A 26,762-nucleotide genomic window follows, 5' to 3' on the forward strand; every position below is an offset into this window, starting at 1 on the left:
GAATTATTTTTTAGTCTCTTGACTATTTTCATATTTCACCTTCTTATGCCCAGTGTTTCTTAATAATGATATGCTCTCATATTTTTGTTCTTAAAGTAACTTCTATCACGTTATCTAGGTTTTACTGTTGTGTGTGCTCAGTTTTCTTTTTCCCATCCCCAAGAAGCATTTTCTTACCGTAAGGAAGATCACATGTTCAGCTCTCAGCTGGTACTCCATACATATTAATTTCTCTACCCCACCTCCAAGATGAACTACAATCTCTAAATTCTTCTTGGGCTTTATGGAATTGAGTGAAGAATCATTAAAGGGAGTTGGGAACTGGGGTTATATTTTTATACAGTCAGTAGTTCTTTACTTTCACTGTCAGTACAAAGTCATGACTGGCTATGTAGATCTGGAATGACCAGATCCAGGAGTCACTTGATTAAGAGAACTTGGCAAATGTTATCTACAGAAAGCAGGTGCTCAAGAAAAGGAGGGCGACAGACATGTAAGAATGGGAAAGGCCAGTGGCATGGCTGAGTATTGAGTCTAGCTTTCCATGTCTCAGAAAGGGACAAGCAGGAAGCATAGTCTTTTTCAGGAGATCCAAAGCATATGAGGAAAATCACAAAATATTAATTGGCACAAATAAGCGAGTTTGTGGACCCTGAACCTGAAGAATCAGTCAAAGAAAAGATGAATTCTCCCAATGTAGGTTGATAAGACATCCAGTGTCTCAGAGCTAGTGGAGCGTGGGAAGGAGGGACACTAGGAGTTAGGACCCCAAAGAATACATTCTAGGCAGTAGGACAATAGTTTATAGCTGAAGCTCACTAAATATTCTTCCTTTTAAACAAATTATACAGGCTGATGGGTATGATCTGAGGGTAGAAGGATATGCCTCATTTCCTTTCTCAAAGCTGAATGAGGACTCTTTCATAAGATGTGTGAGTTGACCATTACCTGTGCCTGGAATGTATTGGGGTCTTACTGGCTTTCTGAGCCTTGACCTCCAGGGCAGGTGCATTTAGAAATGAGGAGAATTGATATGAATATGTTCCGGCCTTGTTAACCTCCTGCAATTTGCCTAACCTACAATGTATTTTCAGCTATTTTGTTGTGGGATGATTGCTTTTTGGAACTTTAAACTACAAAATTTGTTGAACTAAATATCAAATACTTATTTGCAATCAATAAAACTTATTATGTAGTGGGTAAAGGATAAAATAGGTACAGCTTTATTTTTTTTGAAAGAGCAGTTATGTCACCTGCACTCTTGTGATTGTGGCCCACTGACTGAATGATGGGACCACTGGCTGATTCAACCAATTCATGCTCAGCAAAGCCCTGATCACACTCTGCTCACACACAGACCTGTATTTGCTGCAGCTGTCAGACATTTCTAACAAGGCTGTAAAAGAAATTTATGTGGCACTTCCTACACTACATAGGACAATTGAAAAGAAAAATTATCCACTCCTAATAAAATGATGTTATACACATCCCCAAAATGTCCACGAGCAGTCCACAATGTGCAAGACAGATCCTTTGCATCAGTCTGGACAAAAAGTCAAGGATGAGTCATTTTGGAAAAAGGCAACTTGTTTTTTCATCTTAAAGTTAGAAATAGAAGTGATTTCCTGCTGGATGAGAATATGAGAAGTTTAATATGTGTGAAGGAAGAGAGGCAGGATTGAGCTCAAAGTCTCGCAATGGTCAGATTACCTGTTTATGGCACAGAGCTGTGGTTTTCAAAGTTATACTTAAGAATTACCTGGAGATCTTGTAAAAATGAGGAATCCTCAGCTCCACTTTCAGTGATTCTGATTCAGTTGATCTGGACTTTGACTCAAGTATCTGCATTTTTGACAAAGCACTTCAGGTGCTGTTTTAAGGTAGATGGCTTGTGGGGTCATATTGTAAGAAACACTAACCTGGAGTCCTGGTGGAGTTGACCCTGGTTTCCACCCTTGAGCAGTGTGATACACACTCCTCACAGTGGTTTGAAGAAGTTTCCTGTAAGTCTCGTGAGTGGGTATTGGTGTAGAAATATTTCTAGTTCTGTCTTAGGAAGGGAGCCACTTGTAACCACACAAATCTTCCCAAGTGAGTCAACTGTTAAATTCTTTGTTGAAAATAGAGTGAGGCTTCAAGTGATAGCAAATCTGGATTAGAGAGAAAAAGATATATCGTCTTCCTCTTACAATAATGGAAACCTCAACAAGTACAAAAAAACAAAAAAGACAAATAGACTGTCAGGGATTTTATTGTGAGAAGAAAGATCTAGAAGTGGAACAGGCTATTTATTTGAATTTTCCTATACCCTTTAAATATAAGCTATTTCAATGTTACTTTTCAGAGACCATGACCTTTTAAGAAGTGAAAAGGTACCAAAATGCTATACGCTATATTGAAGCAGTTTATCAAAATGTCACCCAACAGTTGATGCCAATTGCTAACAAGATATTGTGTTTCCTTATTTAATTGGCCAGCTTACCTAATTATGGTTGTCTTTGGGTATCTATTGATGGGCTCTTTCAGAGAAAAAAGAAAGCATCATTTGAGGCAATTTCATATAAATACATGAGAAAGGGAGAAAAATTAAGGGAACACCCCCAATGAGAATTATTATTAGATAAAAAAATTTACCTGTTTGCATGGATTCCTAATTTACAGAAACATCTCCAGAATGTATCTAACACAAACCTGGACAATTGCCAATTACCCATGCTGCTATACCTTCCAAAAGTTACCTTGGCATACAACTCAGCAGAAAAATAGGAAGTACCCTGGAAATTACTCACAAAATGTGAATACCACATGTCAGAGTCAGTGAGCTTTGGATGAACTATAAAGAGTTTTCATTATTTAGGTCTAGGGTCTATGAAAGCAAAGGAAACGGAAATATATCCAATAATGTGAGGCATCGGAACCAGGACATTTATAAGAAGGCTTAATCTATGCATGTAATTTAAAATATTGGGCCATGTTCAAGGTGTGATGTTAAAAACATTAGTCCTGGCTGTAGTAGTGATCACTCAGAGGTCAGGAAGAATACGATGTCAAACTTCCCGAGGTTTTTAGACAACGGACTTTTAATGAGTCCTTTCCCTTAAGCTTTCCTTTTTTCTTATGTGGACATGAAAGACAAAACCTTAACACACTCCACAATCAATGGAGAGTTTGCCCAGTGCCACTTACCTTAAATACTATATTAATCTTATTTATTACCCATAGGCTGAGGCCTTAGATAATTAAGTGGGCTTAGGTCAATACATCCTCTGTAAAAATGCTAATAAAGAATTCGAAATCACAGAGAATTAGACATAATGATGTCAAAACTCACTTCTCTAGATGCTATCACCAACATGGTTCAGCTTTGGGAGATACAGAGAACATCAGAGGGTAGAAAATGATCTTAGGTTCTGTGTACAATGTACATTAGGTTTGGAGCACTTCCTAGAGAGGAAGTTTGGGTATGTCTATACTGGATGGTCCCATTAATTCTCAGGAGGTTTATACCCGGGCTTGTTTATACCCAACAAGAACAGTATCTGCAGGCAAAATGAATCTTGGAACCTTTAGGACATACCCAAGGAGTTACAAACCTCTTGAGAAGGACCTTCTGAGTACCAGACCCCACTTAATAAAATAGAAGGCTTTGGTGTACACTGCAAGCAACATGTCTTAGAAGTCTCATGTTTCAAATCCTCTGGATCACAAATCACTTGAGCTTTCATGGAGTAAATACTGGGTAAATATTCTGTGTTCCTCTAGCTTGCTGATTAATGCAGACTGGATTGGTCAGCTGGTCAGCTGTTTGATTTGTCTGATTTGTTTTAGAGCAGTCAAAAGCCCAGGTGAGATGAAGGAGTTTCATGTTCCGTGTAGAAACACATGACCAAAAGTCAGAAGACAAACTTGCCAAAACTTCTTGAGAATACTGTAACACTACCATAGAAGGTGTCCATGGATTGATGTCTTAGGTAATTAAGGATAAACTTTAATCAAAGTAACATCTCTTAATCACTGAGTAGTACTTCTGCTTGAAAGTAACGATGAGAAAAATACTTAAGTAACACTTTAAAACCAGTTACCGAAACTCTGATTAGAAGTATAAGGTTGCTCCAAAGTGTCCTAAATATTAATATCTTGTGATAAAATTATTTAAAATGAAAACACAAAGGAAAAAAAAAAAAACCCATGGTGTGCCATGGTCAACTCCAGCGGCTAAGATGCATTTGGGCCACGTGAATGGTGTCCTACTGATTTGAGCAACCACAGTGACCCAGTTTATTTTGTTTCTGAAATATTTGTGGTGCTGAACCCTAAGAGAAAATTAAATGATGTTAACAAAACCAGTTAAAATTGTGTAGGGTGCTAAATTAACGATGTAACAAAACCAGCAACTGCCTGACTACATCCTGAGGGAGGGTAGAGGCATAAAGATTGGGCTTGAGACTATCAAACAGCCTATTACATCTTCCCTCATCTGGAAGGCATGACAGACAAAGAACTCACACTGAGACTTTCATCTAAAACTACCTAAAAATGCCAACTACTACTTTGGAGATCAGCATTTTGCTTGAACCTAAAATTCTTTGTTTCCCCCCATGAGCATAACTACATGTAGGTTGCATTGTAAGAAAGAAATATTTATTCATTCATATATATATATATTCATATATATATATAATGAGATGATCATTTACATAATTGTGGTTCTAAAAATGGTGAATTTATTCAAACTAGTTCTTTGAACGTGGGCTAGGTGCAAAAATGACAGTTCTATCTGGCTTTAGTAGTAAGATTCTGCATGGTGTTGCTTCTTTTCTAAAAATGTTGAAAAGAGCAAGTAGCTTACTTAATCATTTTCAGATATTCAAACTAACCATGAAAGCAGCTTCAGAACGAGCTATTAGAAAGTATAATATGATAAAAAATAACAATACAGTTAACTTGGCTTACCCAGTAGAATTCCAACCTCCTGCAGACCCTGGATGAAGGGGTATGAATAAGATGGTTTTTATAGAATAGGTGTGGAATGGTGTTATAGACTAAATTGTGTCCCCTCAAAATTCCTAAGTTGATATCCTAACCCTCAGTGTGACTATTTGGAGATAAGATCTTTAAGGAGGTAACTAAGGTTAAATGATGTCATAGGGCTTCCCTAGTGGCACAGTGGTTGGGAGTCCGCCTGCCGATGCAGGGAACACGGGTTCGTGCCCCTGTCCGGGAAGATCCCACATGCCACAGAGCGGCTGGGCCCGTGAGCCATGGCCGCTGAGCCTGCACGTCCGGAGCCTGTGCTCCGCAACGGGAGAGGCCAGAGCAGTGAGAGGCCCGCGTACCGCAAAAAAAATAAAATGATGTCATAAGGGTGGGACCCTAATCTGATATGACTGGTGTCCTTATAAGAAGAGAGACATCAGAGATGTGCACACACAGAAAATAGACCATGTGATGACACAGATAAGTTGGCCATCTACAAGCCAAGGAAAGAGGTGTCAGGAGGAATCAAAACTCACTAAAGCTTGATCTTGGACTTCGAGCCTCCAGAATTGTGAAAAAATAAATTTCTGTTTAAGCCACCCAGTCTGTGGAATTTCGCAATGGCAGCCAAAGTCCAGTAGGATGGATTTCATGGGTGACTCCCATGTGTTTGCAAATGACCATGTTTTCCCCTTTTATCCTGTACATGGAGCCTCACTGCCATGCCTTCCATTGTTCCCATGATATGCTTGGTGTGCATTTTTGGGGCCATTTGATAGCAGTTGACCCTTCTGTCTTGTCTCCTGTTGTCCTCACATTGATTGTTTGAATCCCAAATTCCTAAGCAGCTACCATGATGGCCTGGGCTGTTTCCATAGGAGATATCCTGGGGAGATGGAAAAATGCCTTCTAACTTATGGTATACACTTTGACATCAGGACCACAATGAGGCTTCCCGGTGCTCTGTTTGTTTGTTTGAGACACTGAAGTGAGACATGCTTTTTCATTTGCCTTATTCTAGCCCACCTCTCCCCAGAACTCTGCCCCTAAAATCTGAATAAAATTGGAGTTTTATGTTTCCAACTTAAGATCCATCTCAGCATTGTGTTATAACCAAACAAAATACCACTCCAAAGCATTAACAAATATTTCAAGTCTTTTTTTAAAAAGTCAAGATATAATTGGCATATAATATATGTACAATATAATATGATATTTGTATGTATTGCCAACTGATCACCACGATAAGTCTAGTTAACATCTGTCACCACAGATTTACAAAATCTACTTTTCTTGTGATAAGTACTTTTAAGATCTACTTTTTCAGCAACTTTCATATATGTAACAGTCTTATTAATTATAGTCACCATGCTGTACATTATATTCCCATGACTTATCTATTTTATAACTGTAAGTTTGTACCTTTTAACCCTTTTTACCCATTTGCTCACTCCCACTTTTTGTTTTAGATTCCCAATGTAAGTGAAATTATGCAATATTTGTCTTTATCTGACTTACTTCACTAAGCATAATGCCCTCAAGGTCCATCTATGTTGTCCAAATGGGAAGATTTCTTTTTTTTATGGCTGAGTAATATTCCTTTTTGTGTGTGTACTTGTATATACAGCTCCTTTTCTGTATCCATTCATCCATTGATGGACACTGAGGTTATTTTCATAACTTGGCTATGGTAAATAATGCTGTAATAAATATGGGGCTGCCTATATTTTTTCAAATTAGTGTTTTTGTTGTCTTCGGATTAAATAACTAGAAGTAGAACTGTTGGATTACATAGTAGTTCTTTTTTTAATTTTTGAGGACCCTCCATACTGTTTTCCATAGTGGCTGGAGCAATTTACATTCCCACCAATAGTGCATTGGAGTTCCTTTTTATCCACATCCTCGCCAATGCTTGTTATTTCTTGACTTTTTGATAATAACCATTCTGACAGGTGTGAGGTGGTATCTCATTGTGATTTTGATTTACATTTCCCTGATGATTAGTGATGTTGAACATCTTTTCATATACCTGTTGGCCATCTATATAGCTTCTTTGGGAAAATGTCTATTTGTATTCTCTGCCCATTTTTTTTTTTTTGAGTTGGATTGTTTGGGGTTTGTCTATTGAGTTGTATGAGTTCTTTATATCTTGGATATTTACCTCTTATCAGATATAATTTGCAAATAATTATTTTTTCCCATTTGGTAGGTTGCCTTTTCATTTTGTTGATGGTTTTCTTTGCTGTGCAGAAGTCTTCTAGTGTGATATAGTCCCACATATTTATTTTTGCTTTGTTGTCTTTTGGCAACACCTGTTTGCACCTGTTTTGGTGTCAAATCCAAAAAACTATTGCCAAGACCAATATGGTTTCAGGTCTTACCTTCCAGTCTTTAATCCATTTTGAGTTAATTTTGTGTATAGTATGAGAGATTAATTCAGTTTTATTCTTTTGTATGTGGCTGTCCAGTTTTCCCAACACCATTTATTGAGAAGACTGTCCTTTCCCCATTGTATTTCTTGGCTCCTTTGTCATAAATTAATTGACCATATATGTTTAGGTTTATTTCTGGACTCTCTGTTCTATTTGTCGGTGCCTGTTTTTATGCTAATACCATAGTGTTTTGATGACCATAGCTTTGTAATATAGTTTGAAATCTGAGCATGTTATTCCTCCAGCTTTGGTCTTCTTAACATTGCTTTGGCAATTGAGAATCTTTTGTGAATTCATACAAACTTTTGTATTGTCTGTTCTATTTCTGTGAAAGATGGCAATGGAATTTTGATAGGGATTGCATTAAATCTGTAGATTGCTTTGGGTAGTTTGGACATTTTAACACAATATTATTACAACCCATGCACACATAATATCTTTTCATTTATTTGTGACTTCTTCAATTTATTTTCATCAATGTCTTAGAGTTTTCAGTGTACAGGTCTTTCACCTCCAGTTAAGTTTATTCCTAGGTTTTTATTCTTTTGATGCAATTGTAAATGGGATTATATTTTAATTTCTCATCCTGACAGTTTATTAATGTATAGAAATGCAACAGAGTTTTATATATTGATTTTGTATCTTAAAACTTCACTGAACTTGATTAGTTCTAAAAGTCCTTTTGGTGGGGTCTTTAAGGATTTTTTTTTTTTTTTTTTTTTTTTTTTTTTTTTTTTTGCGGTACGCAGGCCTCTCACTGTTGTGGCCTCTCCCGTTGTGGAGCACAGGCTCCAGACGTGCAGGCTCAGCGGCCATGGCTCACGGGCCCAGCCGCTCCATGGCATGTGGGATCTTCCTGGACCGGGACACGAGCCCATGTCCCCTGCATCGGCAGGTGGACTCTCAACCACTGCACCACCAGGGAAGCCCTAAGGTTTTTTTGTATATAATATTAAGTCATTTGCAAATAGTGGCAGTTTCAATTCTTCCTTTCCAATTTGGATGACTTTTATTAATTTTACTTTATTTTTTTGCCTAATTTCTCTGTCTAGGACTTCCAATACTATGTTGAATAAAAGTTTCAAGGCTGGGCATACTTGTTTGTCCCTCATCTTAGAGGAAAAGCTTTCAGTTTTTCACCTTTGAGTAAGATATTAGCTGTGTGATTGTCATATATGGTCTTTATTATGTTGAGTTATGCTTCCCCTATACCCACTTTGGTGAGAGTTTATAATGTAAATGGTTTTGAATTTTATTAATTGCTTTTTCTGCATCCATTGAGATGCTCATATTACTTTTATCCTCAATTTTGTTAATGTGGTGCACAACACTGTTTTGCAGATGTTGAACAATTCTTACATCTCAGGAATAAATCCCACTTGATCATGGTGTGTGATTCTTTTAATGTATTGTTTGATTTTGTTTGCTAATATTTTGTTGAGGATTTTTGCATCTAATTTTTCTATGTTGATAAGGGATGTTGGCCTGTAATTTTGTTTTCTTGTCCAGTTTTGATATCAACCTAATCTTGGCCTCACAAAATGAGTTTGCAAATGTTCATTCTTCTTCTATATTTTGAAAGATTTTGAGAAGGATTGGTATTAATTCTTCTTTTAAATGTTTGGTAGAATTCACCAGTGAAGCTGTCTGGTTCTGGGCTTTTGTATTTGTTTTGTTTTTGATTAATAATCCAATTTCCTTACTAAGAGTATGTTCATATTTCTGTTTTTTCATGATTTATTTTTGGTAGGTTGTTGTTTCTAGGAATTTACCCATATCTTCTAGGGTGTCCAATTTGTTGTATATGAATAGCAGTCTCTCATGATTCTTTGCATTTCTGCAGTATCAGTAATAAATCTCCTAATTCATTTCTTTTTATTTTTAATATCTTTATTGGAGTATAATTGCTTTACAATGTTGTGTTAGTTCCTGTTTTACAACAATGTGAATCAGCTATATGTATACCTATATCCCCATATCCCCTCCCTCTTGAGCCTCCCTCCCAACCTCCCTATCCAACCCTCTAGGTCATCACAAAACATCAAGTTGATCTCCCTGTGCTATGCAGCAGCTTCTCACTAGCCATCCATTTTACATTTGGTAGTGTATATACGTCAATACTATTCTCTCACTTTGTCACATTTTCCCTTTTTCCCCAGTGTCCTCAAATCCATTCTCTACATCTGTGTCTTTATTTCTGCCCTGCCACTAGGTTCATCATACCGTTTTTTTAGATTCCATCTATGTGTGTTAGCATACAGTATTTGTTTTTATCTTTCTGACTTACTTCACTCTGTATGACAGAATCTAGGTCCATCCACCTCATTACAAATACCTCAATTCCATTCCACTTTATGGCTGAGTAATATTCCATTGTATATACGTGCCACATCTTCTTTAACCATTCATCAGTCAAAGGACATTTAGGTTGCTTCCATGTCCCGGCTATTGTAAATAGTGCTGCAGTGAGCATTGTGGTACATGTATCTTTTTGAATTATGGTTTTCTCAGGGTATATGCCCAGTAGTGGGATTGCTGGATCATATGTTAGTTCTATTTTTAGCTTTTAAGGAACCTCCATACTGTTCTCCATAGTGGCTCTACCAATTTACATTCCCACCAACAGTGTGAGAGGGTTCCCTTTTCTCCACACCCTCTCCAGCATTTATTGTTTGTAGATTTTTTTGATCTTTCCCCTTCTGACCAGTGTGAGGTGATACCTCATTGTGGTTTTGATTTGCACTTCTTTAATGATTAGTGGTGTTGAGAATCCTTTCAGAAGTTTGTTGGCCATCTATATATCTTCTTTGGAGAAATGTCCGTTTAGGTCTTCTGCCCATTTTTGGATTGGGTTTTTGTTTTTCTGATGTTGAGCTGCATGAGCTACTTGTATATTTTGGACATTAATCCTTTGTCAGTTGCTTCATTTGCAAATATTTTCTCCCATTCTAAGGGTTGTCTTTTCATCTTCTTTATGGTTTCATTTGCTGTGCAAAGGCTTGTAAGTTTCATTAGGCCCCATTTGTTTACTTTTGGTTTTATTTCCATTTCTCTAGGAGGTGGGTCAAAAAGGATCTTGCTGTGATTTATGTCATAGAGAGTTCCGCCTATGTTTTCCTCTAAGAGTTTTATAGTGTCTGGCCTTACATTTAGGTCTTTAATCCATTTTGAGTTTACGTTTGTGTATGGTATTAGGGAGTGTTCTAATTTCATTCTTTTACATGTAGCTGTCCAGTTTTCCCAGCACCACTTATTGAAGAGGCTGTTTTTTCTCCATTGCATATTCGTGCCTCCTTGTCATAGATTAGGCGACCATAAGTGCATGGGATTATCTCTGGGCTTTCTATCCTGTTCCACTGATCTATATTTCTGTTTTTATGCCAGTACCATACTGTCTTGATTACTGTAGCTCTGTAGTATTGTCTGAAGTCAGGGAGCCTGATTCCTCCAGCTCTGTTTTTCTTTCTCAAGATTGCTTTGGCTATTCAGGGTCTTTTGTGTTTCCATACAAATTGTGAAATTTTTGTTCTAGTTCACTGAAAAATGCCATAGGTAGTTTGATAGGGATTACATTGAATCTGTAGACTGCTTTGGGTAGTATAGTCATTTTCACAATGTTTATTCTTCCACTCCAAGAACGTGGTATATCTTTCCATCTGTTTGTATCGCCTTTGATTTCTTTCATCAGTGTGCTATAGTTTTCTGCATACAGGTCTTTTGCCTCCTTAGGTGGGTTTATTCCTAGGTATTTTATTCTTTTTGTTGCAATGGTAAATGGGAGTGTTTCCTTATTTTCTCCTTCTCATTTTTCATTGGTAGTGTGTAGGAATGCAAGAGATTACTGTGCATTAATTTTGTATCCTGCCACTTTACCAAATCCATTGATTAGTGCTAGTAGTTTTCTGGTGGCATCTTCAGGATTTTCTATGTATAGTGTCATGTCACCTGCAAACGGTGACAGTTTTACTTCTTTTCCGATTTGGATTCCTTTTATTTCTATGATTACCATGGCTAAAACTTCCAGAAGTATGTTGAGTAATAGTCATGGAGTGGGCACCCTTCTCTTTTTCCTGATCTTAGAAGTAATGGTTTCAGTTTTTCACCATTGAGAATGATGTTGGCTGTGGGTTTCTCATATATGGCCTTTATTACGTTGTGGTAGGTTTCCTCTATTCCCACTTTCTGGAAAGTTTTTATCATAAATGGGCTTTGAATTTTGACAAAAGCTTTTCTTGCATCTATTGAGATTATCATATGGTTTTTATCCTTCGACTTTTTAATATGGTATATCACATTGATTTGCATATGTTGAAGAATCCTTGCATTACAGGGATAAACCCCACTTGATCATGGTGTATGATCCTTTTAATGTGCTATTGGATTCTGTTTGCTAAAATTTTGTTGAGGATTTTGCATGTATGTTCCTCAGTGATATTGGTCTGTAAATTTCTTTTTTGTGTGACATCTTTCTCTGGTTTTGGTATCAGGGAGATGGTAGCCTCGTAGAATGAGTTTAGGAGTGTTCCTCCCTCTGCTATATTTTGGAAGAGTTGGAGAAGGATGGGTGTTAGCTCTTCTCTAAATGTTTGATAGAATTCACCTGTGAAGCCGTCAGGTCCTGGGCTTTTGTTTGTTGGAAGATTTTTAATCACAGTTTCAAAATCAGTGCTTGTGATTGGTCTGTTCATATTTTCTATTTCTTCCTGGTGTAGTCTTGGAAGTTTGTACTTTTTAAGAATTTGTCCATTTCTTCCAGGTTGTCCATTTTATTGGCATATAATTGCTTGTAGTGTCTCTCATGATCCTTTGTATTTCTGCAGTGTCAGTTGTAACTTCTTTTCATTTCTAATTCTGTTCGAGTCCTCTCCCTTTTCTTCTTGATGCGTTTGGTTAATGGTTTATCAATTTTGTTTATCTTCTCAACCAGCTTTTAGTTTTATTAATCTCTACCATTGTTTCCTTCATTACTTTTTCATTTATTTCTGATCTGATTTTATGATTTCTTTCCTCCTGCTAACTTTGGGGTATTTTTGTTCTTCTTTCTCTAATTGCTTTAGGTGTAAGGTTAGGTTGTTTATTTGTGACATTTTTTTAAATGTCTGAAACATTTATATTAACATATTTCCATACAAATAACCCAAAGAAAGTTTAGTGTTAGTTGTTTTTTTTTGTTTGTTTTTTTATACTGCAGGTTCTTATTAGTCATCAATTTTATACACATCAGTGTAAACATGTCAACCCCAATCGCCCAATTCAGCACACCACCATCCCCACCCCACCGCGGTTTCCCCCCTTGGTGCCCATACGTTTATTCTCTACATCTGTGTCTCAACTTCTGCCCTGCAAACCGGTTCACCTGTACCATTTTTCTAGGTTGCACATACATGCATTAATATACGATAATTGTTTTTCTCTTTCTGACTTACTCCACTCTGTATGACAGTCTCTAGATCCCTCCAAGTCTCAACAAATGACTCAATTTCGTTCCTTTTCATGGCTGAGTAATATTACGTTGTATATATGTAGCACAACTTCTCTATCCATTTGTCTGTCGATTGGCATTTAGGTTGCTTCCATGACCTGGCTATTGTAAATAGTGCTGCAATGAACACTGGGGTGCATGTGTCTTTTTGAATTATGGTTTTCTCTGGGTATATGCCCAGTAGTGGGATTGCTGGATCATATGGTAATTCTATTTTCAGTTATTTGAGGAACCTCCATACTGTTCTCCATAGTGGCTCTATCAATTTATATTCCCACCAACAGTGCAAGAGGGTTCCCTTTTCTCCACACCCTCTCCAGCATTTGTTGTTTGTAGATTTTCTGATGATACCCATTCTAACTGGTGTGAGGTGATACCTCATTGTAGTTTTGATTTGCATTTCTCTAATAATTAGTGATGTTGAGCAGCTTTTCATGAGTTTCTTGGCCATCTGTATGTCTTCTTTGGAGAAATGTCTATTTAGGTCTTCTGCCCATTTTTGGATTGGGTTGTTTGTTTCTTGAATATTGAGCTGCAGGAGTTGTTTATATATTTTGGAGATTAATCCACTCTCCGTTGATTCATTTGCAAATATTTTCTCCCATTCTGAGGGTTGTCTTTTCGTCTTGTTTATGGTTTCCTTTGCTGTACAAAAGCTTTGAAGTTTCAATAGGTCCCATTTGTTTATTTTTGTTTTTATTTCCATTACTCTAGGAGGTAGATCAAAAAAGATCTTGCTGTGATTTATGTCAAAGAGTGTTCTTCCTATGTTTTCCTCTAAGAGTTTTATAATGCCTGGTATTACATTTAGGTCTCAAATCCATTTTGAGTTTATTTTTGTGTATGGTGTTAGGGAGTGTTCTAATTTCATTCTTTTACATGTTGCTGTCCAGTTTTCCCAGCACCACTTATTGAAGAGACTGTCTTTTCTCCATTGTATATCCTTGCATCCTTTGTCATATATAGTTGACTGTAGGTACGTGGGTGTATGTCTGGACTTTCTACCTTTTCCATTGATCTATGTTTCTGTTTTTGTGCCAGTACCATATTGTCTTGATTACTGTAGCTTTATAGTATAGTCTTAAGTCAGGGAGTCTGATTCCTCCAGCTCCATTTTTTGCCATCAAGACTGCTTTGGCTATTCGGGGTCTTTTGTGTCTCCATACAAATTTTAAGATTTTTTTTTCCTAGTTTTGTAAAAAATTCCATTGGTAATTTGATAGGGATTTCACTGATTCTGTAGATTGCTTTGGGTAGTATAGACATTTTCGCAATATTGATTCTTCCAATCCAAGAACATGGTATAGCTCTCCATCTGTTTGTATCAACTTGAATTTCGTTCATCACTGTCTTATAGTTTTCTGCATACAGGTCTTTTGTCTCCCTAGGTAGGTTTATTCCTAGGTATTTTATTCTTTTTGTTGCAGTGGTAAATGGGAGTGTTTCCATAATTTCTCTTTCAGATTTTTCATCATAAGTGTATAGGAACGCAAGAGATTTGTGTTCATTAATTTTGTTTCGTGCCACTTTATCAAATTCATTGATTAGCTCTAGTAGTTTTCTGGTGGCTTTTTTAGGATTCTCTATAGTATCATGTCATCCACAAACAGTGACAGTTTTACTTCTTCTTTTCCAATTTGTATTCTTTTATTTCTTTCTCTTCTCTGATTGCCGTGGCTAGGACTTCCAAAGCAATGTTGAATAATAGTGGTGAGAGTGGACATCCTTGTATCGTCCTGATCTTAGAGGAAATGCTTTCAGTTTTTCACCATTAAGAATGATGTTTCCTGTGGGTTTGTCGTATATGGCCTTTATTATGTTGAGGTAGGTTCCCTCTATGCCCACTTTCTGGAGAGTTTTTATCATAAGTGGGTGTTGAATTTTGTCAAAAGCTTTTTCTATGTCTATTGAGATGATCATATGGTTTTTATTCTTTAATTTGTTAATACGGTGTATCACATTGATTGATTTGCATATATTGAAGAATCCTTGCCTCCCTGGGATAAAACCCAGTTGATTGTGGTGTATGATCCTTTTAATGTGTTGTTGGATTCTGTTTGCTAGTATTTTGTTAAGGATTTTTGCATCTATATTCATCAGTGATATTGGTCTGTAATTTTCTTTTTTTGTAGTATCTTTGTCTGGTTTTGGTATCAGGGTGATGGTGGCCTCGTAGAATGAGTTTAGGAGTGTTCCCTCCTCTGCAATTTTTTGGAAGAGTTTGAGAAGGATGGGTGTTAGCTCTTCTCTAAATGTTTGATAGAATTCACCTGTGAAGCCATCTGGTCCTGAACTTTTGTTTGTTGGAAGATTTTTAATCACAGTTTCAATTTCTTTACTGTGATTGGTCTGTTCATATTTTCTGTTTCTTCCTGGTTCAGTCTTGGAAGGTTATACCTTTCTAAGAGTTTGTCCATTTCTTCCAGCTTGTCCATTTTATTGGCATAGTGCTGCTTGTAGTAGTCTCTTAGGATGCTTTGTATTTCTGCGGTGTCTGTTGTAACTTCTCCTTTTTCATTTCTAATTCTATTGATTTGAGTCTTCTCCCTCTTTTTCTCGATGAGTCTGGCTAATGGTTTATCAATTTTGTTTATCTTCTCAAAGAACCAGCTTTTAGTTTTCTTGATCTTTGCTATTATTTTCTTTATTTCTATTTCATTTATTTCTGCTCTGATCCTTATGATTTCTTTCCTTCTGCTAACTTTGGGTTTTGTTTGTTCATCTTTCTCTAGTTCCTTTAGGTGTAGGGTTAGATTGTTTACTTGAGATTTTTCTTGTTTCTTGAGGTAGGCTTGTATAGTTATAAACTTCCCTCTTAGAACTTCTTTTGCTCCTAACACTGGAGCCTACCTCGGCTCTTTGGTGGGGCTAATGGAAGACTCTGGGAGGGCTCACACCAAGGAGTACTTCCCAGAACTTCTGCTGCCAGTGTCCTTGTCCCCACTGTGAAACAGAGCCAACCCCTGCTTCTGCAGGAGACCCTCCAATACTAGCAGGTAGGTCTGGTTCAGTCTCCCCCGGGGTCACTGCTTCTTCCCCTGGGTCCCAATGCACACACTACTTTGTGTGTGCCCTCCAAGAGTGGAGTCTCTGTTTCCCCCAGTCTTGTTGAATTCCTGCAATCAGTTCCCACTAGGCTTCAAAGTCTGATTCTCTAGGAATTCCTCCTCCTGTTGCTGGACCCCCAGGTTGGGAAGCCTGACGTGGGGCTCAGAACCTTCACTCCAGTTGGTGGACTTCTGTGGTGTAATTGTTCGCCTGTCTCTGAGTCACCCACCCACCAGTATAGGATTTGATTTTACTGTGATTGCGCCCCTTGTACTGTCTCATTATAGCTTCTCCTTTGTCTTTGCATGTGAGATATCTTTTTTGGTGGGTTCCAGTATCTTCCTGTCAATGATTGTCCAGCAGCTAGTTGTGATTCTGGTGTTTTCACAAGAGGGAGCGAGAGCATGTCCTTCTAGTCCACTATCTTTGTTCCTCCTCCCAGGGACCTACTGCTGCTTCTGAAGGCATCAGTTTGATGCCTTGTTCAGGCCCCTGGACGCCCGTTCCCAAGACCTGTCCCCATGGTGAACTGCTACATCACAGGAGGGACATCCCACTGGCTGCGTATCCACTCTGGCTGGCTCAGCACTGCATCCTTCAGATGCATGGTCACATCAATCCCCTGAAGGGCACCTATTTGTGATTTTTTTGTTTCTTGTTGTATTGTTACAAGCTTCCTTCTTAGAACTGCTTTTGCTGCATCCCATACGTTTTGGGTCATCTTGTTTTCATTGTCATTTGTTTCTAGGTATTTTTTGATTTCCTCTTTGATTTCTTCACTGACCTCTTGGTTGTTTAGTAGCATATTGTTTAGCCTCCATGTGTCTGTTGTTTTTACATTTTTTTTCCTGTAATTGATATCTAATCTCATAGGGTTGTGGTCACAAAAGATACTTGATATACTTTCAATATTTCTTAAATTTACCAAGGCTTGATTTGTGACCCAAGATGTGATCTATCCTGGAGAATATTCCATGTGCACTTGAGAAGAAAGTGTATTCTGTTGTTTATGGATGGAATGTCCTATAAATATCAATTAAGTCTATCTTGTTTAATGTATCATTGAAAGCTTGTGTTTATTTATTTTTATTTTTGATGATCTGTCCATTGGTGAAAGTGGGGTGTTAAAGTCACCTACTATGAATATGTTACTGTTGATTTCCCCTTTTATAGCTGTTAGCATTTGCCTTATGTATTGAGGTGCTCCTATGTTGGGTGCATAAACTTTTATAATTGTTATATCTTCTTGGATTGATCCTTTGATCATTATGTAGTGTCCTTATCTCTTGTAACAGTCTTTATTTTAAAGTTTATTTTATCTGATACTAGTATTGTTATTCCAGCTTTCTTTTGATTTCCATTTGCATGGAATATCTTTATCCATCCTTTCACTTGCAGTCTGTATGTGTCCCTAGGTCTGAAGTGGGTCTCCTGTAGAGAGCATATATACTATTCTTGTTTTTGTATCCATTCATCCAGTCTGTGTCTTTTGTTTGGAAAATTTAATCCATTTACATTTAAGGTAATTATCAATATGTATGTTCCTATTACCATTTTCTTAATTCTTTTGGGTTTTTTTTGGTTTGCTTTTGCGGTACATGGGCCTCTCACTGTTGCAGCCTCTCCCATTGCGGAGCACAGGCTCCGGACGCACAGGCTCAGCAGCCATGGCCCACAGGCCTGGCCGCTCCGCGGCATGTGGGATCTTCCCAGACCGGGGCACAAACCTGTGTCCCCTGCATTGGCAGGCAGACTCCCAACCACTGCACCACCAGGGAAGCCCTTGGGTTTGTTTTTGTACGTTTTTTTCTTCTCTTGTGTTTCCTGCCTAGAGAAGTTCCTTTAGCATTTGTTGTAAAGCTGGTTTGGTGGTGCTGAATTCTCTTAGCTTTGCTTGTCTGTAAAGGTTTTGATTTCTCCATCGAATCTGAATGAGATCCTTGCTGGGTAGAATAATCTTGGTTGTGGGTTTTTCCCTTTCATCACTTTAAATATATCTTGCCACTCCCTTCTGACCTGTAGTGTTTCTGCTGAAAGATCAGCTGTTAACCTTATGGGGATTCCCTACTATTTTATTTGTTGCTTTTCCCTTGCTGCTTTTAATATTTTTTCTTTGAATTTAATTTTTGTTAGCTTGATTAATATGTGTCTTTGTGTGTTTCTTCTTGGGTTTATCCTGTATGGGACTCTCTGCACTTCCTGGACTTGATTTACTATTTCCTTTCCCATGTTGGGGAAGTTTTCAACTATAATCTCTTCAAATATTTTCTCAGACCCTTTCTTTTCTTCTTCTTCTTCTAGGATGCCTGTAATTCGAATACTGGTGTGCTTAATATTGTCCCAGATGTCTTGGCGACTGTCCTCCATTCTTTTCATTCTTTTTTCTTTATTTTGCTCTGTGCCAATTATTTTCACCATTCTATCTTCCAGCTCACTTATGCGTTCTTCTGCCTCAGTTATTCTGCTATTGATTCCTTCTAGAGTATTTTTAATTTCAGTTTTTGTGTTGTTCATTACTGTTTGTTTGCTCTTTCGTTCTTCTAGGTCCTTGTTAAATGTTCCTTGTATTTTCTCTCTTCTGTTTCCAAGATTTTGAATCACTTTTTACTATCATTACTCTGAATTCTTTTTCAGGTAGTTTGCCTATTTCCTCTTTATTTATTTGGTCTGGTGGGTTTTTATCTTGCTCCTTTGCCTGTAAGATAGTTCTCTGTCTTCTCATTTTGTCGAATTTACAGTATTTGAGGTCTCCTTTCCCCAGGCTGCAGGGCATAGGTCCTTTTGCTTCTTTTCTCTGCCCCCAGTGGTGAGGTTGGTCCAGTGGCTTGCATAGGCTTCCTGATGGGAGGGACTGGTTCCTGCATTCTAATGGGTGGAGCTGAATCTTTTCCCTCTGACGAGTAGGGTCATTTCAGGTATGTGTTTTGGGGTGTCTGTAAGCTTTGTATGACTTAAAGGTAGTCTGTGTGCTGATGGGTGGATCTGTGTTCCTCTCTTGTTTTTTGTTTGGTGTGAGGCATCCAGTGCTGGGAGCTCCTGGCAGTTGGGTGAAGCCGGATCTTGGATTTACATAGTGGTCTCCATGAGAGCTCTCAGTGATTAATCTTCTCTGCAGCCAGAAATTCTCTAGTGGTCCATTAGCCTGGATTCAGTGCTCCCACCCCCAAGCCTCAGGCCCAACTACTGGTGGAGGTACCAAGAACCCACAAGTCACTCATCCTGGTAATAAAGGTGATTTAAAAAAAAAAAAAAAGACTAACAAACCCCCAGACAAATGGTAAAAAGTAAAATCAAACAAACAGATACAAGGAAACACACACACACACACACACACACACACACACAAGAAACAGAAACAGAAACAGAACCAAATAAAAAACCAAGAGAACAACCAAACAACAGAACCCAAGAACGAAATCAAACAATTAAAAAGAAAGCTGAGAAAAACGCAAAAACAAAACCGAAGCAGAGAATGGACTTGAGCACATGGGGAGGGGGAAGCGTAAGCTGGGACAAAGTGAAAGAGTAGCATTACATATATACACTGGCAAATGTAAAATAGATAGCTAGTGGGAAGCAGCTACATAGCACAGGGAGATCAGCTCTGTGGTTTGTGACCACCTAGAAGGGTGGTACAGGGAGGGTAGGAGGGAGGCTCAAGAGGGAGGGGATACGGGAATATATGTATACATATAACTGATTCACTTTGTTATACAGCAGAAATTAACACAAGATTGTAAAGCAATTATACTCCAATAAAGATGTTAAAAAAAACCCAAAAAGCAGAGTGCCAACTGAAGAATAAAGCAAAGAAACAAAACAAACCAACAAAAATGATTAGGAAATAAAAAGGAGGGCTTCCCTGGTGGCGCAGTGGTAGAGAGTCCGCCTGCTGATGCAGGGGACACGGGTTCATGCCCCGGTCCGGGAAGATCCCGCATGCCATGGAGCGGCTGGGCCCATGAGTCATGGCTGCTGAGCCTGCACGTCCGGAGCCTGTGCTCCGTAATGGGAAAGGCCACAACAGTGAGAGGCCCATGTACCCCCCCCCAAAAAAAGAAAACCAAAAAAGAGGGGAAAGAAGACAGAATAAAAGAAAAGCAACACAGAAATGGAAAATAGAAAATCAAAATAGAAAATATATTAAAGAAAAAAAAGACAAAACCCCAGAGAAAAGGTTAAAAACAGAATGAAACAAAGAAAAACAGAAACAAAGAAACACATGTAAAAGAAACAAAAACAGCCAAACAAAACAAAAAGCAAGAGATCAAGCAGACAAATAGAACTCAAAAACGAAATCAAACATTTAGGATTAAAACTAACAAAAACACATAACCAAAAAACAAAACCAATGCAGTGTGCCAACTGAAGAATAAAGCAAGGAAACAGAACAAACTAATAAAAATGATTTAAAAAATAATAAAATAAAAAGGGAAAGAGCACAGGAGAACAGAAAAGCAAAGTAGAAATTGAAATATAAAAATAAAAAATATGTTATAAAACACGGAAATCCCAAAAGACTAAATAACAAAAAAACTAAAACAGCAAGCAAACAAAAAGAAACCAAAAAACAAAGCTAGAACCAACAATAGAATGGATCAAAACATAATAAAATTAATAGTAATAATTTTGTTTCCCTGAGGTCTCCGTTTTAAGTGTCCTTGCACACACTGTGAGCCACAGCCCACCTCCGCCTCCGCAAGAAGCTCTCCTCTGCCTCTGGGCTGGTCTCTGGACCTGGTGTGCGCCCTGTGGGGAACACTTAGACTCTGATCTGGCCCAGTTCCTGCATGTGCTTGCCCCCAAAGTCCACAGCTGCCAGAGCTAGAGTGTTTTCATTTGTGGGAACACTCATTGTCTACTCAGATATTCCATAGATGCAGGGTCTACCTAGCCAATTGTGGGGATTTAATCTGCAGCTTGTACAGCTGTTGGAAAGATTTTCAGTCTTCTTCCATAGTCAACCCATCCCTGGGGTTCAGCTTTGGTTTTATCCCCACTTCTGTGTGTGGTCCACCCACAGGAATCTGATCCTAAGGCTACCTTGGAGCTCTTGGGTCTGCCTCTGTGAGGACCAGGCACAGAGGTGGTATGACTCCTTGGATTGCAGGAGCCCCAGCAGCGCCAAATGTGCAGGGAAGCTGGCAGCCACAGGTGCAAGAGATATGGCCCTAGTCCTAATTCATTTTTTATTTTACTTGAGTCTTCTCTCTTTTTCTCTAATTGAGTCTTGCTTGTCAATTTTATCTTTTCAAAAAGCTCTTAGTTTTATTGATTTTTTTTCCTATTGTCCTTTTTGTGTCTTATTTATTTCCTCTCTGATCTCTATTTCCTTCCTTTTACTCACTTTCTCACTTTGGGCTGCATTTGTCCTTTTTCTAGTTCCTTGCAATGTTAAGTTACGTTGTTTGAGATTTTTCTTGTTTCTTGAGGTCAGGATTTACTGCTATTAACTTCCCTCTTAGACCTATTTTTACTGCATCCCATAAGATTTTGTATGTGTATTTCAATTTTAATTTAAAAATTTTTTGATTCTCTTTTGAATTCTTATTTGACCCATTGATCAGAAACATGTTTAATCTCCACATATTTGTAAATTTTCCAGTTTTTCTCTTATAACTGATTTCTCGTTTCATGCCATTGTGTTTGGAAAAGATGTTTGATATGAATTCAGTCCTCTTAAATTTATTAAGACGTGTTTGTGGCCTAACATATGTTCTATGCTGAAGAATGTTATGAGCATTTGAGAAGAATGTGTATTTTGTTGCTTTTGGGTGGAATGTTCTGTATTCATCTTTTAAATCCATCTGGTCTAATGTGTTGTTTAATGCTGAAGTTTTCTTGTTGATTTTCTATCCAGATGATCTATCCATTGATGAAAGTGGGGTATTAAAATCCCCTACTATTTATTGTATTGTGGTCTGTTTCTCCCTTTAGGCCTATTATTATTTGCTTTACACATTAGGTGCTCCTATGTTGGGTGCATAATTACTTACAGATGTTACATCCTCATGTTGAATTAACCCCTTTATCATTATGTAATGTCCTTCATTGTCTCTTTTATCAGTCTTTGTTTTAAAGTCCATTTTGTCTGATATAAGTATAGCTACCTCAGCTATCTTTTGGTTTCCATTTGCATGGAATAACTCTTCCATCCCTTCAGTTTGTGTGTGTCTTTATATCTGTAGTAAATCTCTCTCATAGGCAGCATATAGTTGGGTCTTCCTTTTTAACCATTCAGCCACACTGTCTTGATTGGAAAACTTAGTTCATTTACATTTAAAGTAATTATTGATAGGAACGTAATTATTGATAGCACTTACTGCCCTTTTGTTAATTGTTTTCTGTTTTTCTCTTCCATTGTTCCATTTTTCTTTTGCTCTCTTACTTTGTGATTTGATGATTTTCTGTAGTGGTATGCTTAGAATCCTTTCCCTTTTTCTTTTATGTATCTACTATAGGTTTTTGCTTGTGGTTACCATGAGGCTGAAAGTCTTTATTGGCATCTCCTAATAAAGGAAAGAAGACAAAGGGGGAAAATTTCATCACAAAATATACTACAAAACTTCCTAAGTATCTTTTTCACTCACTTATATACCAGAGTTTAATACCACGTGGCAAATGCCTTGTGTAACAAGGAGTTAACATAGTAGGCCTGAGACTGCTGTCTTGGAAAGACCAGCTGCAAGGTTGGCTGATATCTGTGACCTCGGATTTCAGGAGGGTTCCCATCACCCTCACTGATAAGGATGGCTCACTATCCCTAAACTGTTTCTATAAACAGTGTTGTTTATACCAAACACCTGATTTCTTTGGGGGAGTCTGTAATTTTTTTGAGTCAGGCAGAGAGTGCCTACATGACTAACCCCCAGTAAAAACTCTGGGCACTGAGTTTCTAATGAGCTTGTCACTATTGATTTTGCAATTTGTTGCTGGAGGAATTAAGTGCACTCTATTTGACTCCATTCAAAGAGGACTCTTTAAAGCTTGTGTCTTGTTTCCTCTGGACTTTGCCTCATGTGTCTTTTCTTTCTCCTGGTTTTGTTTTGTGTATTTTCAGTGTAAAAGATCATCATCAGGGGTACAACTACATACCCAGTTATTCTAGAGAATCATCAAACCTGGGAGTAGTCTTGGGGACCCAGAACACATGCTCCAATCTCTCTTCTCCTTTCCCTGTTGACACTTCAGCTGTGCTTTTCAAATTCTACAATCCTTTTAAAATACAAATCAATTGATTGAATGACATCAGCAAAAATGGAGTAGGGAACTCCAAACTCTCCTTCTACAAAAGCAATGGTTAGGTCTCTGGAATCTAATCAAAACATACCACAACCAGGGGAATGCTCAGTGAAGAAAGAAGAGCTACGTTTCGGTAAGAGAGATTTGTAGTGTTTAACTTAGCTGTTATAATTACCTACTCCACAGCAGAATGAATAAAAAACAATGATCCAACTATATGGTGTTTATAACAGACTCACATTAGATCTAAAGACACAAATAGGTTGAAAGTGAGAGGATGGAAAAACACAATAGCCAAAACATAATTCACTTGTTCCACTACCCCACTATTAGTTAATGTTTTTAGACAATGCTGGCATTTGGGTGGAAACAACTCAATGTCCATCAACTGATTAATGGGTAAACAAAATATCACGTGTCTATACAATGGAATATTATTCAGCCATAAAAGGGAATGAAGCCATGAAAAAAGAATACATGCTACAACAGGATCAAACCTTAAAAACATGCTAATTGAAAGAAGCCAGACCCAAAAGGTCATACATATTGTATGATTCCAGTTAAATGAAGTATACAGAATTAGGTATATCTATAGAGACAGAAAGCAAAACCAGTGGTTGCCCCAAGTTGAGGGTTTGGGGAATAATTGGAACTGACTGCTTAATAGGTGTGGTTTTCATTTTGGGGTGATGAAAATCTTCTGGAATTAGATAACTGTGATGGTTGTACAATATTATAGGTATACTAAAAGCCACTAAATTGAACATTTCAAAAATGGTTAAAATGGGGAATTTTATGTTTTATGAATTTTATCCCAACATAAGTAATATAACTCAATTTAGCCTCTCTTAGCTTCTTTCAACTCTTTTCTTCTAATCAGGAGTCAATAATCACCATAAATTTTTAGAAACCAATAATAATAGTAATAGCTAACATTTTGGGTACTTATTCTGAGACGTGCATTCTTCTTGTTTTAATCCAATCACAATAACCCTAAATAAGTAGTGATATCATCCACATTTTATAGATAATAACTTTGAGGCAAGGCCAGACAGTAAGTAAGCAGCAGAACTGGGATGCAAACTAAGGAAAGGCTGCATTCTGAATATTAATTTTTTTATAACACTCTCTTCCTGAGCAAGGAAATAGAGGTGAAACTGTGTGTATGTTTATTTTAATATTTTTTCACACTGTCATGCTACAAATTCCTAAAATTTGGGTCAGAGAATAATCTGAAGGATAAATGCAGGGACTTGGTAATCATTTATCACTCCTTTTTGACACAAAAACATCTTCGGAGCAAGTACAAAAAGCCGTCACCTCTTAGAGTGAGCTCCTTCCCTTGGTATAAATCTTAGAGGTGAGAGTCCTTTGACCAGTGGATTTGGGGGTCTCAGTGGTCTTAGTTTAGGGGACTATGGTGGGAAATATTGCACCCAACTGCTGTCAGGGATCCTACTGTTTTACCTGTGAAGTTCTTGGAGTCACCAGGCAGGAATTCCAGAATTTTTATTAAGTACACAGAAACCTCCACCACATGCCAAACAGACATGTACATCAGAGAGACAGAGACAGAGTGAGGGAGTGTGGGGGGGGGAGGGGGGTTGGGGGGTGTTAGGGAAAAAGTTGGGACATGGGCTGAGCAGAGGGAGAATTTGGGCTTCTGTACTTAAAAGAAAATGTACACTCAGACACACATTCTGTATGAAGAAATAGTGTTTTTTAAAGATAAATGATCAAATAAGAAAAATATAGGAAAAATATCAGGGCACAGTAAAAAGCAAGTAAGATATAGAGGCTGGTGGGGCGGGGATAGAGACCTGGCTCAGACATTTATGAGCTTCATGACCTTGAGTAACTTATTTGAATTCTAAGTTTCCTGATGAAGACCACCCATCTCTTAGGAGGGTGAAGCTTAGAAATAATAAACTCACATTCAAAAACAATGCCTGGCATAAAGAAGATATTGCCCCTGGGACTGCACATTGCAAAAATCAAACTTAAGAGTAGGAGGCATCACTAACCTATGCCCAAGTTAGACACTTTTTCAGAGCGTGAGGGTCTAAGTAGGATGCCCTGTAATGAGTACTTGTCATGGGAGACACAATGATATAGTTTGAGGGACACTTTATACCAAATACACAGAATTAACTTGTGTTAAGAGACATGGGAGATGTCTGCCGCAAAAACTTGTATATTCAGTAAGTGCTTTCAGAGGAGGAAAATGTTATGCCAACAGGAGAATCAGGAAAGGCTTTGTGGAAGAAGTGGAGACCATAGATGGGCCCAAAGTAGTGAATATTGCAGCTGGGGCCACTACTTGCACAAATAATAAGAGGTTGAAAAGCAAGAGGCTTGAGTAGTTGATTTTGGCTAGAGCTGAAAATTTGTAAATGGAAGGTAAAGAGGCAAAGAGGAAATGCATTTTAGGGCAAAATTCTGGAGAGTCCTTCCTGCTTGGCAAGTGTTCAGGATTTATCCAGAAAGCAGGGATGAGAGTTTGAGCCTCAGGTTGTAGGGAGCTGAGAGAAATAATGGTGCAATGGACAAAGACCCATGTACATATAACACTCTTACATAAACACAAGGTTCTCTACATTAGGCCCTGCTCAATTAGGATGCCATGAATCAAATTTCTGCAGGTCACAAGAATTATTTATAAACCTGCAATGCTTCACTAAATGTATACTCAGGTTAGAATTCAATTTATAAATTGGGGGCTGAGTTAGCACTGAACTGTCTGGACATGGAAATAGTCTCCTCCATTCCTGAGATTTTTTTTTTCCTATCAAGCAACTATTTATAATTGATCTTTCCTTATTTTTATTCATGAGCCCCATTTTGCACCCATCTGAAATTCTGGCGATGTCTCTGTCAATTTTAATGATGTAGCTGAAGATAAAACTTTACTAAGTAAAAATCTGTAGTTAATCTCTCCTCACTGCTCTGCTTACTGAAAGTGTGTCCACAGGGCAAGAGTGTTGTTCTAGGAGGCTGAAGGAAAATATCTGATAAAGTAAAGCTTAGAATTAAAGTCCTTGTCTTAACTAATTAAAATGGTCTTATTTTCTGTTTATTTTCTGTCTGTGCATCTTTCCTCATTTGTTCTGGCTGTCCTTATTACTATTTCCAGTTTCTGTAATCCTTCCTCTCCCTTATACACAGTTCATAAAGCTACTCTCCTGTTTTCATGCCAATGGGAGAAAATATGAGTACAAATAATCCAAAGGTCATTTGCTTTTAGTTTTGGAATATGATATTGTTTTGTTAAAAGAAGACTTACTACTTAAATTTATTTTGCTTAGAAACATATAAATATTAATTACATTGCCTGAAAAACATCACCTGAAGAGTGGGACAGCGGAACAATTAGATTAGGTACTCTGCTGTGAGGCAAGGTGGACTAACCATGGATTAATAATCACTATAGAGAAGTCACTAAGTAGACAGATACATAAGAAATTATCAGAAATTTATGCACCAGGAAATAATATTACTTTATTTGGATGACTATTTTTTCTTTTCAAATTACTGGTTAAAATATATTTGGCATTCCCCTCTCTAAATAGAATGTGATAGAT

At 37.8% G+C, this 26,762-nt stretch overlaps 1 protein-coding gene and 1 pseudogene across 2 annotated transcripts in view; both read left to right on the plus strand.

Moving 5' to 3' along the window:
* LOC137226893 (uncharacterized) overlaps nucleotides 1-26,762 on the plus strand; it is a 605,185-nt gene that overhangs the window by 499,589 nt on the left and 78,834 nt on the right. The window lies entirely within an intron of this gene.
* LOC137206953 (COP9 signalosome complex subunit 5 pseudogene) lies at nucleotides 3,464-4,022 on the plus strand (annotated as a pseudogene).

The sequence above is a fragment of the Pseudorca crassidens genome, chromosome 1 (assembly GCF_039906515.1).
Source record: "Pseudorca crassidens isolate mPseCra1 chromosome 1, mPseCra1.hap1, whole genome shotgun sequence".
NCBI lineage: Eukaryota > Metazoa > Chordata > Mammalia > Artiodactyla > Delphinidae > Pseudorca > Pseudorca crassidens.